The 15,821-nt window shown below is 37.4% G+C and overlaps 1 protein-coding gene across 1 annotated transcript in view; it reads right to left on the minus strand.

Moving 5' to 3' along the window:
• Window positions 1-15,821, minus strand: part of KHDRBS2 (KH RNA binding domain containing, signal transduction associated 2) — a 1,203,795-nt gene that overhangs the window by 554,623 nt on the left and 633,351 nt on the right. The window lies entirely within an intron of this gene.

A 15,821-nucleotide genomic window follows, 5' to 3' on the forward strand; every position in this document is an offset into this window, starting at 1 on the left:
TGACAGGATGCTGGCATTTTTAAAAATTATAAGTGAATCATTGAACCAGTGATAAAAAATTAAAAGATCATTTTTCTTTACATTATAATACATACCGGGCCAGATTACAAGTGGAGCGGTATTTAGCTAATTGCGCTGAAATTAATTTTGTGCATGTTGCGTTGTGCTCTTATTATGAGTTGAAAGTAAAAAGGTTTTGCTCTCGTGCCAACACAATGAGCACAGAAACCCGAAGTTAGAATATTGCGCTTGCATGATAACCTTTTCCATATAATTTCTTCAGTTGTTATCTTCCAGAGCTATAATCCAGCGCTGAGATATAGCAGCATTAGAATAAACCCAACAGCAAAATGCAGGATCAGATGCTTTCAATAATCTATTAAAATGTCCTTAAATGTCCTTGAACGAACTGCTCCCTTATTATTGTGTGCTATACCCTGAGTGACCATTTAACCATTTTATTTTATTACATTTCATATACATTTTTGAAAGCATCTGATCCTGCGTTTTGTCGGTGGGTTTATTTTAATGCTCCTATATCTCAGCGCTAGATTATATCTGGAAGATGATACCTTTGGGATACCAACTGAAGAAATAATTTTATATGGACTTGTGCTATCCATCTGAAAGCATCTAGTTGAAATATCTCACTGCACAGCTCCTGCGCTTTCTGCAAAGCTTTATCAGCCTTCATAAAAGTTGGTGGAGCTGGTGACAGCAGTGGGATTTGTTTTCACCCACAGCCTAATGAGTATTACTGGGGCTGATGGGCACTTGTAGGCACACTGACAATCCTCCTACTTTTTATAAAGTGGAAGAAGATTATGCACTTTTTCTGATATACTGTATACCACCCAATTTAAGTTTAACATATATCTGGAATATCTGAGTATTTTCTGATGATGAGGTTGATCACAAACCTTTAGAAAAGCTTTTCAAATTATGTATTTAAAAATAAAATCCCATATACTTTAATTGCAAAAAATCTTTTCTAAAGTATTGTGATCGACCACAATGTTTGAATACCGTTGGTGACGATTCTCTATGTACTAATGGATTTTAAAAGCTCAAAGCAGTGACGTGCAGTGAGGTCAGAGGCTGGTGAGGCACTAGATATGTTACGCCGGAGAAACACATGTACAGAGGGCCGCAAGTACCCCCAACAGGGCAGGTTTAAATGATAGCTGAACCAGTGCACAGGTGACATAATCAGGTGATGGGTGAGAGCAAGTTAGTAACCACTGAGTTACTGATCAGCTGATTACTTCACCTGTGCACTGATTCAGCTATAATGAAAACCTGGCCTGTTAGGGGTACTTGAGGACCATTGTTGAGAAACACTGCACTAAAGCACCAGCTCATCGGAAATGTATTGATTACCTGGAGAATAAAGCACACATACTCTGCTCACTGACACCCACACACACTCTGCTCACATACACACACTCACACAATTCTGTGGCACAGTGCCAGTTACTAAGCAATTAGAATGATACACAATCTCTTCTCTACTCACTACTGTATTGTAAAAATAGAAATAATTTACCATACAAGTTTTACACAAAGGACAAGTTATCAATACTGCCAACACAGCTGCTGCAATATGGTGTTCAAGAAACGCACGTGCACATCCCACTTAGGTATGCTCTTCAACAAAGGACACCAATGGATACCAAAAGAATGAAGTACATAATAATACAAGTAAAATAGAAAGTTTATTTATTTTTTGTGCAATTTCTATCTGAATGATGGAAATGGAATTATGACTATCATGTTCCTTTCAAAAACTATATTTTTTAAATGACTCATCTCCTTTTTATTAATATAAACTTGTATAAAAGCAGCACATATTAAAAACACAATGCAACAATTGATTTATGAATTACAAGTAAACAGCAGTCTTTAAATAAATGGAGAGACAGAGAAAAATAAAATGAGATACTGCATCCTCTGACTGAACAGACATAACATATATGGAGTTTCTACCTAATTAAATCAAATAACCATGAAAAATGGAGGCTTAGCAATATTCAATGTCAAAAACTTTAATTTAAATAATGTGGACACTGCACACTTAACTTCAAACTCTGGGTTTTAAATGATGGATTTAAATTTGAATTGACCCTTTGACTTCCTGTCAGTATTGGGTTATGCTCACTTACTGTCCCCCCCCCCCTGTTAATGAGCTGTATCTGAACACAATTTGTGACCCACAAGAGATGTAGAATACTACTTTACTCTTCTGCTTGGTGTCATCTGTTCTTAGGTTACCTCAGCTTCCAGTTGTGTCACATGACCCTGCTCACTGCATCCTCCTTCTGATTAATCTATATATCCTTCACTTTCTAGGAGGCATCAAGAGGGGTGCCTCCTATTGGTCCCAATTGTTGCTGCTAATATATTGACAGAACACAGGTGGCGCTGCAGCACAGCTTTTTCTTTGACCCATGTACTGCAATGGAGAGAAGCGTTCCTGTACCTGCCTCTCCATAGCATTACATGGGGAAAATATATATTTTTTTTTTACTTTTTTTTTTTGTGTGTTTTAATTTAAATTTAATTAAGCTTTGGTCACATATGGGTGGGTAGGCACTGCCTCCCCTGCCTCCTATGAGTGCACGTCCCTGGCTCAAAGGTATCACAAACTATTAGAAAACCATGGAAAAAAAGTATTTTCTTATTGACTTAAATTACTAGGTATTCAAAAGCCCCATGAAACACAATAAAGAAGTTTATTGTAGGTTAACATTTTTTTTATGTGCTTACACTATATATTGCTGTTACTTAGTTTTCCAGTTTCTGTGGTTTTAGTAATTCTTATAGAAACAAAAGGCTAGGAAAGGGAGAACAAAAATCACCAAAACCATCATATGACATTTTCACATGGGAATTCTTTTGGAATGGGAGTCAATATTAGGAGAAGCCACTTAATAACTGGGTACCTTGAAACAGAAATAAATTTCAGGACAATGTTATTCATTTAACAAATTTAGAATATTACAGCTACTTTTAAGATGATTTAAATTCCTAAATGTATATTCTAAAATACATGAATAAAATGTCTCCATTAAAAAGATGGTAGCATTAGAAATAATTTACACAGCAATAAAGTAATGATTGTGCGTTTTTAAAATAAGATGAAAATCAAAAGGCCTTGTATGCATGGTTAAAAATGTGAATATCATGAGTGCAAACCTAAATACATATGTAAGGGAACATTAAGCAGTCATATCTAACATCATTAAACATGATACAATAATAAAAGCTAAACCAGCAAAAATGGCGAGGGTACTATTTTACTGTTATTACAATTTCCTAAATGGAATTAAAGCAAATTAAATATGCATAATACTAAACAAAAGCATTTTGAGTTATACATCATGAAACAAATTAAGCTATACAGCAAATGTAAAACCTTTAGGGTATAGTTACATTGAAAAAGCTTATAAACACAAAAATTGGTGCCAGGTATAAGATTAAGCCTTTCAATATGAATACTTTTAGTGCATCAGCAATAAAACAGGAACCCTTTATAATCTCTTTGCATTCTAAAATAATTTGTTTGTGCTTCCACTTAATACAACAAGATATAGATAGTATGCACTTGACTCTCCTTTTGACTATATTCCCTACTCTTTAGTTTTTCCTAATGGGTTTTCCAACGCAGGATGTATAAAGAGAGAAAAGCAAGGGACCCAAGACAGAGCCTTGCGGTACTCCAACTGAGAGAGGCATAGGATCACAAGATATGTTGTTAAAGGAAACTGAAAACGAGCGGTTTGAAAGATATGATGCAAACCAGGAGAGGGCTGTGTCTCGATGCCAAATAAATGTAGTATTTTTAGGAAGAGAGAATGGTCAACTGTGTCAAAAGCTGCGGACAGGTCATGAAGAATTAGTAAGGAGTAATGGCCTTTTGCTTTAGCTTATAACAGGTCAATTGTTACTTTAGCAAGAGCGGTTTCTGTTGAGTGTTTAGGGCAGAAACCAGATTGTAGTGGATCAAGTAAGGAGTTAGTTGTGAGAAATTGAGTTAGCCAATTATAGACTAGTCGTTCCAATAATTTTGAAGCAAAGGGAAGTAAGGAGACCGTTCGATAGTTAGAAGGCGTGGAGGGGTCAAGCGAGGGCTTTTTTAGGATTGGTATGATTGACGCATGCTTGAATGTGTCAGGAAATGTGCCAGCAGTGAGGGATTGGTTAAAGAGATGAGTTAGGGTAGGGGTTAGTGAAGCAGAGAGAGAGGGAATAAGTCGTGAAGGAATAGGGTCAAGTGGGCAGGTTGTGAGATGAGCCGAGGATAGGAGTGCAGAGACCTCTTCCTCTGTTACAGGAGGGAAATAGCATAGATTTTTGTTAATAGAAGGGGTGGGTAGGATCGCTGGGTTTGTGGGGTGCAAGGTGCAGATCTCTTTTCTAATGGTGTCAATTTTATTTTTGAAGTGATCAGCAATAATTTGAGCAGTGAGGTTGGTAGTGGGCGGGGGGGCAGGCGGACGTAGAAGGGAGTTAAAGGTTGAGAACAGTTTTCTGGGGTTGGATGTGTGAGATGACACGAGGGAGGAGAAATAGACTTGTTTTGCCAGGCTGAGCGCAGAGTTCTAGGACTTAAGGGTGAATTTATAATCTTGGAAATCAGCAAAGGTGCGTGATTTCCTCCACTGTCGTTCAGCGGCCCGTGAGCATCGCTGAAGATATCTGGTCTGTTTAGTGTGCCACGGTTGCCGTTGAGTGATTGATGTATGTCGAAGAGTGGAGGGTGCAGTTTTGTCAAGTATTGATTTTAGTGCCAAATTATACTGTAGAGCAGAGCTTTCCAAACTTTTCATGTTGGTGACACACTTTTCAGACCTACATCATTTCGCGACACAGTAATTCAGTTGTACCAGCAAACAGGAGGTTAAACTAACTTGTTTTAAGAGATACGGACACATACATAAATTATATAATAACAAAATGTATTTACAAGTAACAGTATGTATGTGCAACAATTAAAAAAAGTTTAATAACACCAATATCTGTTTACTATTTTAATGGGATATATGAGGTTGATGGGATGAACACAGTTTCTGAATATTTGGTGGAATATTATTTAACCCTTTGAGTGCTAAGCACTTTCTCACCTGGGTGCTAAGATTTTTTAATGTTTTTTTTATTTTTATTTTATTATTTTTTCAGACCCCCAAAACTTACACTGTTGGAATGGTTAGGCGATTACCTTTCCAATGGTGGGTCTTGGGGGTCTGTAGCTGCTTAGAAGATGCCTGAGATACAGGCTTCTAAGCAGCATGCACCCTGCTCCTATACTTAACATTGTTAAGTATAAATAAAGTTGCACGGTGACGTCATCAAGTTATTGCGCATGAAGTCACCACGCAAAACGGGAAGCCCCGGCGATGCCTGTCACTCTACAGGAGCGGGTGGGAGCCCCCAGATCTCCCTCAAAGTGGGAGAGTGCTAGCGACGGCTCTGAGCTGTCATTAGCACCAGAGTGGGAAACTCTGTGATGGCTCAGAGCCGTCGTTAGCACTCAAGAGGATAAAGACACTCAAATTTCATCATCAAGCAGCTGTCCCACTCACTGACTACAACATGCAGCCACGAGTCGATTGGGGAGACTACACATGCAGTCAGGAGCCAATTTGCCATCAAAGCCGCCAATGGGAATAGTTTCAGTTCCCGCTAAGCTGTGCCAATAAGTTAAAATGACCTGTGATCCACTAGGTATCAATCATGTGTCAACCATGTGATATGCGTAGCAGGCAGGCAGGAAAGTCGGAAACCAAAAAAAAAAAGTAAATTCAAAAAAATTTGTGCTGAAGCAGGGACACACCAACACACTGCCGCCGACACACTAATGTGTCACGGCACACAGTTTGGAAAGCACTGCTGTAGAGTCACGAGGTTTGGACAAGAGAGGGATGAAATGTCAGAGAGAAGAGGACTCAGTTGAGTGGAAAAGTTTGTGAGATCCAAGTCATTTAAATTCCTGTGAGGTAGAAGTTTTTTGGGGGCTTGCAAAGATGTAGCAGGTAGAGTGAGAGAGAAAGTTAATAGATGGTGGTCAGAGAGAGGAAAGGGGAAGTTAAGGGAGTTGGAAACAGCATAGAGATTTGTGAAGACCAGGTCTATGGAGTTGCCTTCACAGTGTGTTGGAGATGTTGTCCACTGGGACAGGCCTAAAGAGGTGGTAAGGGATAGAAGTTTAGAGGCAGCAGGCATGTTAGGCTTATCAAGGGGTATGTTGAAGTCCCCTAAGATGAGAGAAGGGACATTAGAAGAGAGAAAATGTGGAAGCCAGGATTCAAAGTGGTCCAGAAATTGTGATGCTGGGCCAGGGGGCTGATAGATAACTGCAACACGAAGAGCTATAGGGGAGAAGAGGCGGATAGCTTGAACTTCAAAAGATGAGAAGGAAAGAGAGGGGGGTGAAGGAATGGAGTGAAAGGTACTGTGTGGAGACAGGAGAATTCCTACTCCTCCTCCTTGTTTGTCTCCAGGCCTGGGAGTGTGACTGAAGTGCAGGCTGCCATAGGACAGAGAGGCTAAAGCAGTTTTGTTAGAGGAGGAGAGCCAAGTTTCAGTGAGGGCTAACAGGTAAAGTGAACGTGAAATAAATAGGTCATGAATAGATGTAAGCTTATTGCATACCGAGCGTGCATTCCAAAGGGCACACGAGAATTGGGGTGTAGTAATAGAGGTGCAGTTAATGAGGTTTAGAGGGTTACGTGTGCAAGGTGTATGAGGTGTCATTTGGGGTAGTGATCTGAGGGAAGCAGAGGGTGGACCTGGGTTAAGCGAGACATCCCCAGCTGCAAGAAGAAGAAAGATGTTGAGTGAAAGGAGATGAGAATGTGTCTTATGTGAGTGTTTAAGTTTAGGATTAGTAAAGCATGGCTGGCTGAGGGATGTGAGATAGGAATAAAGTTCATGTGTGTTGTAGAGGGGGAAGGTAGAAGAGAAGGACAAATATGAATGCTCTGAGTGTTGTTTGTGAATGGAAGAGCTGTGACTTTAAAGAGAAGGGAGGAAAAGGTTAAAGCAGACATTAGAAAGTGTAGCATGTTTGCATTTAATTGTTGGAATTTGAAAGTACTTATCCCTGTTGTCCACTCCTTTATCTAACTACGTTGTTATAACTCTCTCTACACTTATGAACTAGCACTCTTAGGGAACTACACACATGCAGTGCTGCACAGATTTAACAAGCTAACGGCTAGATTTGGAGTTTTGTCGGTCACGACCCGAAAAACTAACGCCGGCTTTTTTCTGGCCGCACCATAAAAATAACTCTGGTATTGAGAGTCCACATAAAGGCTGCGTTAGGCTCCAAAAAAGGAGCGTAGAGCATTTTTAACGCAGCTTCAACTCTCGATACCAGAGTTGCTTACGCAAGCGGCCAGCCTCAAAAACGTGCTCGTGCACGATTCCCCCATAGGAAACAATGGAGCTGTTTGAGCTGAAAAAAAACCTAACACCTGCAAAAAAGTCGCGTTCAGCTCCTAACGCAGCCCCATTGTTTGCTATGCGGAAACACTTCCTACGTCTGCACCTAACACCCTAACATGTACCCCGAGTCTAAACACCCCTAGCCTTACACTTATTAACCCCTAATCTGCCGCCCCCCCGCTATCGCTGACCCCTGCATATTATTATTAACCCCTAATCTGCCGCTCCGTAAACCGCCGCTACTTACATTATCCCTATGTACCCCTAATCTGCTGCCCTAACATCACCGACCCCTATATTATATTTATTAACCCCTAATCTGCCCCCCACAACGTCGCCTCCACCTGTCTACACTTATTAACCCCTAATCTGCCGACCGGACCTGAGCGCTACAATAATAAAGTTATTAACCCCTAATCCGCCTCACTAACCCTATAATAAATAGTATTAACCCCTAATCTGCCCTCCCTAACATCGCCGACACCTTACTTCAATTATTAACCCCTAATCTGCCGACTGGAGCTCACCGCTATTCTAATAAATGTATTAACCCCTAAAGCTAAGTCTAACCCTAACACTAACACCCCCCTAAGTTAAATATAATTTTAATCTAACAAAATTAATTAACTCTTATTAAATAAATTATTCCTATTTAAAGCTAAATACTTACCTGTAAAAAAAATCCTAATATAGCTACAATATAAATTATAATTATAATATAGCTATTTTAGGATTAATATTTATTTTACAGGTAACTTTGTATTTATTTTAACCAGGTACAATAGCTATTAAATAGTTAAGAACTATTTAATAGGTAAAATAGTTAAAATAATTACAAATTTACCTGTAAAAGAAATCCTAACCTAAGTTACAATTAAACCTAACACTACACTATCAATAAATTAATTAAATAAACTACCTACAATTACCTACAATTAACCTAACACTACACTATCAATAAATTAATTAAATACAATTCCTACAAATAAATACAATTAAATAAACTTGCTAAAGTACAAAAAATAAAAAAGAACTAAGTTACAAAAAATAAAAAAATATTTACAAACATAAGAAAAATATTACAACAATTTTAAACTAATTACACCTACTCTAAGCCCCCTAATAAAATAACAAAGCCCCCCAAAATAAAAAAATGCCCTACCCTATTCTAAATAACTAAAGTTCAAAGCTCTTTTACCTTACCAGCCCTGAACAGGGCCCTTTGCGGGGCATGCCCCAAGAAGTTCAGCTCTTTTGCCTGTAAAAATAAAAATACAATACCCCCCCCCAACATTACAACCCACCACCCACATACCCCTAATCTAACCCAAACCCCCCTTAAATAAACCTAACACTAAGCCCCTGAAGATCTTCCTACCTTATCTTCACCATACCAGGTTCACCGATCCGTCCTGAAGAGCTCCTCCGATGTCCTGATCCAAGCCCAAGCGGGGGGCTGATCCAAGCGGGAGCTGAAGAGGTCCATGATCCAGATGAAGTCTTCATCCAAGCGGGAGCTGAAGAGGTCCATGATCCGGATGAAGTCTTCTATCAACGGCATCTTCAATCTTCTTTCTTCCGGATCCATCTTGCAGACCTCCGACGCGGAACATCCTCTTCTCCCGACGCCTACTAGCCGAATGACGGTTCCTTTAAGGGACGTCATCCAAGATGGCGTCCCTCGAATTCCGATTGGCTGATAGGATTCTATCAGCCAATCGGAATTAAGGTAGGAATATTCTGATTGGCTGATGGAATCAGCCAATCAGAATCAAGTTCAATCCGATTGGCTGATCCAATCAGCCAATCAGATTGAGCTCGCATTCTATTGGCTGTTAGGGGTTAATAAATATAATACAGGGGTCGGCGGTGTTAGGGGCAGCAGATTAGGGGTACATAAGTATAACGTAGGTGGCGGTCGGCAGATTAGGGGTTAAAAAAATTTAATCGAGTTGCAGCTATGTGGGGGGACCTCAGTTTAGGGGTACATAGGTAGCTTATGGGTGTTAGTGTACTTTAGAGCACAGTAGTTAAGAGCTTTATAAACCGGCATTAGCCCAGAAAGCTCTTAACTACTGACTTTTTTCCTGCGGCTGGAGTTTTGTCGTTAGATGTCTAACGCTCACTTCAGACACGACTCTAAATACCGGAGTTAGAATCCCATTGAAAAGATAGGATACACAATTGACGTAAGGGGATCTGCGGTATGGAAAAGTCGCGGCTGAAAAGTGAGCGTTAGACCCTATTTTGAGTGACTCCAAATACCGGAGGTAGCCTAAAACCAGCGTTAGGAGCCTCTAACGCTGGTTTTCACGGCTAACGCCAAACTCTAAATCTAGGCCTAAGCTTGTTGTAACAAGCTGGGGATATTCAATTTAAAGGTAATAACAGTCACATGATCCTAATTAGCATAGGTCATAAATTAGAGCAGGATTAAACAAGGCCTAACCAAACATTGCAAATGGCACCTTTCTTATCAAAATGGAAGACACAGAAAAGAAAGCTTTTTTTTAAAGGTAATACAGACATACCAGAGAGAGATAAAGTTTTGTGGGGGAAATATGCAGTTCTAATATGTGTTGCAGTTTTAAAATGGAGTCCTTGTTAAGCACATACCAGAGAGAGATAAAGTTTTGTGGGGGAAATATGCAGTTCTAATATGTGTTGCAGTTTTAAAATGGAGTCCTTGTTAAGCACATACCAGAGAGAGATAAAGTTTTGTGGGGGAAATATGCAGTTCTAATATGTGTTGCAGTTTTAAAATGGAGTCCTTGTTAAGCACATACCAGAGAGTGAGATAAAGTTTTGTGGGGGAAATATGCAGTTCTAATATGTGTTGCAGTTTTAAAATGGAGTCCTTATTAAACCAATAAAAAAGAGATAAAGGTAAAAGAACTGTACTTTGTACAGACACTTACAAGAAACAAGCTAAATACAGCAAAAGCTTCAGTTTTATATAGTCAGCTATCCACAACTCTTTCTGGTAGTTTCTATTTAAAAAATCTACCAGCATTTGCCACTGGTAAAGATGATTAGTCTGTAGCAACGTCTGCCAAACTGTAGTGGTTTGTATGGACCAAAATTACTCAATTTTCTTCCATTTTAACTGGAGAGAGTATGACTGGTGACTATACCGAACTGGAGGCTTGGTGCCTTGCACATTTTAACTTGTTTCTTTAACATGTTTGTCCATATTGTGGGTACAAGGTGTAATAAAGTGCTTTTATCCTGCGTTAAAGTTGCTTTTTTATTTCCAGTTAGTTTTTGAATGCTGTAGCATAAAACTGAAGCTGATATATTAAAGAGGATTTGTAATCTATATGTGTGGACATGAATAATATATGGAGCACATGGACTGACCCATTCTGAAAATTATGAGGGCCACTGAAAGATTTATGAAGTGACATTTTTTAATGTTTGATATCTGATTTCAATCATCGTGATCAGATCCGATTGAGATTATTGATAGTGGCACTGCACAACAGTCAGGAACTGCTCATACTTCAACACGTTTTTGCCCTTCTACTGGGCTTTTTCGAGATAAATTTTGGCACTTCCTTTGACTTTGAAAGCTGTAGGGTTCTTCTGATTGGCAGTTGAATTTCTCATTTATTTTTAAGGTGACATAATATGACATCATTCATCTTAAGGTGGTGTTATTACAAAGCTTCTTAATCACATCTTAAAATGATAACTAAATGATAACTAAAACCTTAAATAAAAGTATTGAATATAGGTTTACACATCATGTAATTAAATCAGAATCAGTCAAAAAGGAAAGGGAATAGATCTAGTTCAGAATTTAATCCCTTAGGATGAACTAGTCCTCTTTGAATAGTAATTGTTTTTCTATATCTCCCCCTCGCCAATTCTTAGGTATAATGCATAATCCCCAATATTTCAGGTCACTTGTTTTACTATTATATATCTCTTTAAAATGTGTATACAACTGTGTATCCTCTATCTTATTCTCGATACTGCAAAGATGTTCCCTAATGCAATCTCTCAGATTCCTTTTGGTTTCCCCTAAATAAAGTAAATTACAGGTTCATTGTAAAACACATATGACGTCTTTCTGGGTACATCTATTAAGATCTTTAATTATAAATTCTTCTTCTGTATTTGCTATCAATATTGACTTCTTTTTTGTGATATGCTGGCATGCCTTACATGTATGGCATTGGAAGAACCCCTGAATCGTATTCCCAATCAGGTCTTTATTTATTAGGCTTTTATTTTCCTTTTTTTTTTTTTTTTCATGAAGATTTCATGAAGATTATTTTTGGATCTACAGTTAAACAATCTAGGAATATAGGATCTGATTTTAGAAGGTGCCAATGTTTTTTAATGATCTTTCTAATTATATAGTGATCCTCACTATAATCTGTGATGAAAGGAACCTCTATTTTTTTAAAAACTATCATTATACTTTTGTTGTTTTTGTTTATAGGTTAGGAGTGAGTCTCTATTCATGTTTTTAGCCCTCAATACAGCTTTGTTTATATTGTCCCCTTTATAACCCCTGTCATTGAATTTATCTACAAGGACAGCTACTTGACTTTCAAAGTGTTCAAACTATTTTAGAGCAGTTTTTTCTTATAAGCAGACATTGGCCTGTAGTTATATTCTCCTTCCATCTTTTCAGATGGCAGCTTTTAGCGTATATATAGCTATTTGACTCTACTTATTTGAAATGCTATCCAGCCTAGAACGTGTTGGACTTTTGAGTGGTTTGATACTCTTAGCTTAGCGCAGACCCTTACTTTCATTTTTTTTATCCTTACCTCTCCTTCTAGGTTCTGCAACAGGCTATTACAATAACTCTGTCACAATAAGATGGATGATATGTTTGCCTTTAGGGATACGATTTTTAAAGAACTATCTGAAAATAATGCTCAATCTATAAGTTCTAAACCTATAATAGACAACTTACGACCTAATGAGGGATCTTGAAAAATCATTAAAAAGAGAATTAAATAAAAAAATGGAACTAGTATTCCTGAATAGATATACAACTAAAGGTATTTTCCAAAGGGTCTAAAATTTATTAAGCATGTAATTCTCCTTTAAAGGGACATAATACTCATATGCTAAATCACTTTAAAGTGATGCAGCATAACTGTAAAAAGCTGACAGGAAAATATCACCTGACCATCTCTATGTAAAAAAGGAAGATATTTTACCTCACAACTTCCTCAGGTCATTAGAGTAAGTGCTGTGTAAAAAGTTATACTTCAGCTGCTGTCCAGCTGCAGGTAAAACAAAGGAAGAAATGAACAGCAGCCAATCAGCATCAGCAGTGCTGAGGTCATGAACTCTTTTACTGTGATCTCCTGAGATTTTACTTAACGCTCATGAGATTTCATAGTAAATGCCATTAAACTGAATAGGGAAATAACATGAGTGTGCACGAGGCTCACTCCCTTGCCTGTCCCGGGACAGGCATACTGATTTGCTGCTTAAAGCCCTTTACAATGGGGTGTGAATACTTACGACATTTTGAGGTAAAATATCTTTCTTTTTTTACATAGAGATGTTGGGGTGATATTTTCTAGTCAACTTTTTACAGCTATGCTGCATCACTTTCAAGTGTTTAAACATTTGGGTATCATGGCCCTTTAAGTGAGATATTGCAATCAGAATGGGATAGGGTCTTATTAAAAGCCTCCAATGATCTAATTAATATTCTAAAAAAAATCAAGACAAGAAATTATATTTGCTCTAGACACAGAAATACTTAATCTAAAAGAGAAACTAAAAGAGAGAAAATTAGAAATAGAATATAAAGAAAAACAAAAAGTAATGGTTGGAATGCTGGAATCACTCAATAGAGATCTGTTAAGAACTAAATGGAAGAAAATGGAAAGGGACACAGTAGATACAAGTATAAATACTAATGAGGGTATAGAAACAATAAAAAAATAACAATAGAAATAAAAAGATGAGTAGTGATTATACTATAAAGAAAATAATGATAAATGGGTTAAGGTACCAACCAAGAAAAGAGAAAAAAAGGATTCAAATTGAATCAGTTATAGGTAGAAATATAATAGTAACTGGGGAAAATGTTGTTACGGTACTGAAAAATATCTCCCATGCAAAAGACCAGAGCGGCATTTTGGGAACAATTGGAGACCAATAAGCCAAATAAATTATAGCCCAAGCTATAGAGAGAATAATAGAAAGATTAACCATTGGAAAGAAAGAAGAGAGTGGAAAGTCCCAGTATATAATAGATCCACACCCCTGAATGATCAATATCAAGATAAAGGCAGGCAGAAGAAAAAGAGCTTTATAGGAAAAAGAGGAAATGAACTAGAAAAGGGAGCAAAAAGATAGAGAGATAAGAAATTATGAACAATGAATTTTTTAATATAAGTAGTATCAATTTGAAAGAAGAAGAAAAAAGAATACTAAATTTTCGGCTTATCCTTTGCTCCAACTATTAGAATGAATAAATGCAATACTCATATACATGTAAAGAAATATGTTAGAAATCTAACTCTAAAAATATTCTTTATAAGACAACCACTTGAGAAACTAGGAAATAGGCTTAATGGTAGTGAACAAAAAACAGATAATGTAATCCATACCAATCTCAGATCTAAATCTCATTTCAATACAACCTCTGCAAAAAGCAGTCACTTAGGAACTTTTGAGAAATTAGTTTTATATGATCTAAAAAAAGAAAAAAACATCCAAATTTATTCTACACAATTTAAAGGGACAACACTGAACCCAAATTTTTTCTTTCGTGATTCAGATAGAGCATGACATTTTAAGCAACTTTCTAATTTACTCCTATTATCAAATTTTCGTCATTCTCTTGGTATCTTTATTTGAAATGCAAGAATGTAAGTTTAGATGCCGGCCCATTTTTTGTGAACAACCTGGGTTATCCTTGCTTATTGGTGGATTAAATTGCATGCTCTATCTGAATCACAAAATAAAAAAAATTGGGTTCAGTGTCCCTTTAAGTAAAAAAGACAGAAAACCCCTGAAAGGGTTACAGAAAAATAATAATGTGACCATCAAGCCAGCTGATAAGGGGGGGGGGGGGTTAATAGTGGTTATGGATTCAGATAACTACTTAAAAGAGGCATACAGAGTATTAAATGATAAGAAAACATAAAAAAATGGAACTAAATCACAACAATCATTTTTTTAAAAACTGTATCAGATATTGGTTGATGGTAAAAAGATTAATATAGTAACCGAAAATGAATTTATATCTGAGAGATTCGATGTTCTAAATATTCTGAACACTCTTAAATGGGAAGAAAACTTTATATTAGCTACTTGTGATAAAACATTGCTATATACTGTTAAAGATCATAAAATGGGTATTGAGGCAGTGAATAACTTTTTAATGGGAGATGTGGACATTAAGAAAGAACAAATTCCTAATACAAAGTACTGGTTTCATTTTAGAACATAACTATTTTGTTTTTGATGATCAATATTATCTACAGGTCGAAGGTACCGCGATTGGCACAAGGTTTGCCCCTAGCTATGCTAACCTATTCGTGGGAGATTGGAAAGATGTATAAATGATATTTTGATAGTATGGAAGGGGCCTGAAATGGAACTTCTAAATATGTTTGAGCAAATTAATTTAAAACAATAAAGGTATGACATGCACATACAATTATAGCAAGAATTCAGTAATATTTCTTGACCTTGAAGATATGATAAATGAGCAAAATATAGAGACTAAGGGGTCAATTTATTATAGTGCGAGCGGACATGAAACAATGTCGGCATTTATCATTGCACAAGCAGTTCTTGTGAACTGCTGGTTCAATAACGCCCCCTGCAGATTTGCGGCCAATCGGCCGCTAGCAGGGGGTGTCAATCAACCCAATCGTATTTGATTGGGTTGATTTCTGTCCGCCGCCTCAGAGCAGGCGGACAGGTTATGCTGCATAACTTCTGTTTCCAGGGAGCCCGAAGGCTCGCCGGAAACATGGGCATCAAGCTCCATACAGAGCTTGATAAATTGACCCCTAAGACCCATTAAAAAAAAAAGTTGACTCAAACAGCTATATACACGCTGAAAGCTGCCATTTGAAAATATGGAAGCAGAATATCCCTACAGGCCAATGCTTGCATATAAGGAAAAACTGCTCTAAAATAGAAGACTTTGTAAGTCAAGTAGCTGTCCTTGTAGATAAATTCAATGACAGGGGTTATAAAGGGGACAATATAAACAAAGCTGTATTGAGGGCTAGAAAAATTAATAGAGACTCGCTCCTCACCTATAAACAAAAACAACACAATTATAATGATAGTAATAAAATAGAGTTTCCTTTCATCACAGACTATAGTGACAATAGACCTATAGTGCAGACCACAATATAATTAGAAAGATC

The sequence above is a fragment of the Bombina bombina genome, chromosome 4, assembly GCF_027579735.1.
Source record: "Bombina bombina isolate aBomBom1 chromosome 4, aBomBom1.pri, whole genome shotgun sequence".
In the NCBI taxonomy this organism is placed as follows: Eukaryota; Metazoa; Chordata; class Amphibia; order Anura; family Bombinatoridae; genus Bombina; species Bombina bombina.